We start from the raw sequence: 3,056 nt of genomic DNA, 5'->3' as shown, positions 1-3,056 counted from the left end.
GCACACAGTGTTTGCTGGATATGTTTAAAGTGTTTTCTTGGGGCTTTCTTTCCTCACCAACAGGCAAGTGGTGGCTATGTTTCTCATGCTGGATGGTGGAGGCTTACTTGGTTTCACATTCAGAAGACACTGGATGCACTACTAAGTTCTTGAAATTCCAACTTTTCTTGACGCCATCAGTGCCAGTAGTATAAAATCTGTGGCCATCTTACTTGTTCACCTTATAAATAGACACTTTAGTGATGCTAGACTTGTGCAGTGTCTACAAGTCTGCATTAGGTCTTGGGTGGTGGCCCTCTTGTCCATGTTGCAAAAATGGTCCATGACAGACATGTTGGGCATGATGCTCTATTTTGGAATGTCTAGGTTGAAGACAAAGAGTATTGTACAGTAGTCAGGGCCAGCAGCCACAACACCATTCTCGGAGACAATCAGGAGTGGCAAGACTTCATTTTCAGAGTGGAGACCTTTTTGAGTCATTGGCAGCAAGGCAGGGTGTGGTTGTGACTGAACCAGGAGGAGTTGCTCCCACTGGCAAAGACTTTGATTCTGTGGACCCAGTCACCAGTGTCATTGTCAACAAACTCTGATGGACATCAGCTGACCCAAAGGGATTTTGCTGCCCCTGGAAGTATTGGTTGGCTTTTCATCTACTTCTTTACTGGACCCAGAAGATACTCTACATCTGAAATCACATGACCATGCAGCTAGCAAAATGTTGGGAAGCCCATACAAGGTGAGGACAATGTAGCTATGATATTTTTAAAGTCTTTGCTTACCCACTAGTCATTTCCAGAATTGAAGGAATAAACAAAAATGAATCGTGCTCTCCTTTCCACAGCAAAATTGTTCGCCAGAGGAGATGGATCAGTTCACAAACTTGCCTGCATGATTAAACCTCAGGATCACCTGTGTTGGTTTCCAGACACAGTCTTTCTGACTCCAGATATAGGCATTGCTATCTGCCCTACAAGTGGCCATGCCATCCTTCTATAAAAGCAGTCAATAATTCCAAGGGATCCCTGGCCCTCTTGGGTTCATTATCTTTCACTCACTTGCTCCCATTCTTCTTACAGATGTGCACTTCATTATTATTGGGGTTAAGGGTCATCTGGGTAATGTCCCTCTTTTAGGTATGGCAGGTGATTCACTCTAGTAAAAACTGATGCAGGGGGGCTGGGGATGTGGCTCAAGTGGTTGCGCGCTCGACTGGCATGCATGCAGCCCGGGTTCGATCCTCAGCACCACATACAAAAACAAAGATGTTGTGTCCACCGAAAACTAAAAAATAAATATTAAAAAATTTTCTCTCTCTCTTTCTCTCTCTCTCTCTCTTTGCATTTTCAAAGGATAAAAAGCTGGGGGTCACAATGGTCAGGAACAGATTGGAGCCAAGAATTCCTGGGGTCAATTTGGAAGATCAGGCTTCAGCTGGCACAGGTGAAGGCAGAAAATCACGTTAGTAAATTTACATCTGTATAGCAATGATTAGGCTGAGTGCTCTAAAAGATGGTGAGATGCTTTTCATTTAGAAAAATGAAGAATCCATTGTATTTACACTGATGTATAAAACAGTATGCTATATAAATTTAATCAGATTATGTTCTAGTTATAATTTTATTCCTTAGTGAAGTCTGTGACTATATCGTTCAGCCTTAGAAGTTATATGTCATAAAAATCATTTTTTTAACTTAGTGGTCATGATAATGTGAAATTATGAATGTACAGAAACCATCAGTCAGCTTGAACATTAGGATTGTGAAAAACGATGAAAAACATGTCAGGTTGGGATGGTGCTGAGTCATCTAACTTAGGTTCAGCTTGGTTAGTAAGCAGAACTAGAGATCTCTGAAGTATCTGCTTCCTGTGATCACTTGCATAGTATTAAAAAAGAATGCAAGAAGTCATAAAGCAATAAACCATACAGAATGTGTCAAGAAGTTCAGAATCATAAATGACAGACATCATTGAAAAAAGCTGAAAACTATATCTCTAGTTATTTTCACATGAATAAGTGTGGAAATAATTTTGAAATCTAGTATGTGTTGGGTTAAAAAATATATAAAACACATGAAGTTATTATCTATTTTTATATACTTTATTTTTTGTAAACATCAATGCCTTAATCTTAAAAAATTATCTCAAATTATAGTTTCTTGTTTTCTAACAGTTCAGCAGGAATACAGCATCTTTCTGAAGACTTGCACTCAGTAAATAATCAACAAATCTTTAAGATGATAGAGATATAAAGGGAATCTCAGAGTGTGATTGCAAAAAAATAAGTCAACTATGTATGTAACAAAACATTTTAAGTATTAGATTTTATGAAAAAATTATATTTTTCAATCTATTTTCAACAATGAGTAAACAGTTATTCATGTAACAGTGACTTAGTCAATTCTAGCTAGTACAATTGTATATAATCTACCAGAACTTAAAAATCATCTACTTCCATTTTCAAATTTTATTAACAAGGATTAAAATGAGCACAATGAACTGGATTATTATTTAAATATATATCAATGATATATATTCAATTTTATATTTAAATATGATTAATAAATATATTTAAATATGTGAGTAAATATGTAATGATACAAGTTATACAAATAATTAATATAATACTAACAAATAATGACAATATCAATAGGAAATAATGCTAACATTTAGGCTGATGTTCAGGAAGTTATATCAACACAGTTTAGAACCTAAATAACTGACCTAACCAGAGGGATTCATTTAACCACTCAGGCCTGTTCAACTGTGAAACATTGAAAATGACTAATAATAGTGCCTATATTGACTTATGGCTTGGAGTTAATATTAGTCTGTCTCTGGTTTTTTGTTCATCTAGACTCTAGTTCTCATACTGCCACTATCACATAGGTACCTCAATCAAGTTATTTAATATCCATCTCAGTTTATTCACTGGCCAAATAAAGATAATAATAGTATTGTCCTCATAAGGTATTGGGGATTGAATGTGCTGTACAAAGCACAGTGGTTGATGATAAGCAACCCAGTGCTACTGTGTTGGAATTTGCTGGTAGAATCAA

The 3,056-nt window shown here is 36.3% G+C and overlaps 1 pseudogene; it reads right to left on the bottom strand.

The window, feature by feature from the left end:
• Positions 1-208: 208 nt before the first annotated feature.
• On the bottom strand, positions 209-1,965 carry LOC143386396 (actin-related protein 2/3 complex subunit 1A pseudogene; annotated as a pseudogene).
• Between the last annotated feature and the right edge of the window lie 1,091 nt (positions 1,966-3,056).

Source organism: Callospermophilus lateralis, unplaced genomic scaffold, assembly GCF_048772815.1.
Source record: "Callospermophilus lateralis isolate mCalLat2 unplaced genomic scaffold, mCalLat2.hap1 Scaffold_63, whole genome shotgun sequence".
Taxonomy (NCBI): Eukaryota; Metazoa; Chordata; class Mammalia; order Rodentia; family Sciuridae; genus Callospermophilus; species Callospermophilus lateralis.
This window is presented reverse-complemented; position numbering and strand designations above follow the sequence as displayed.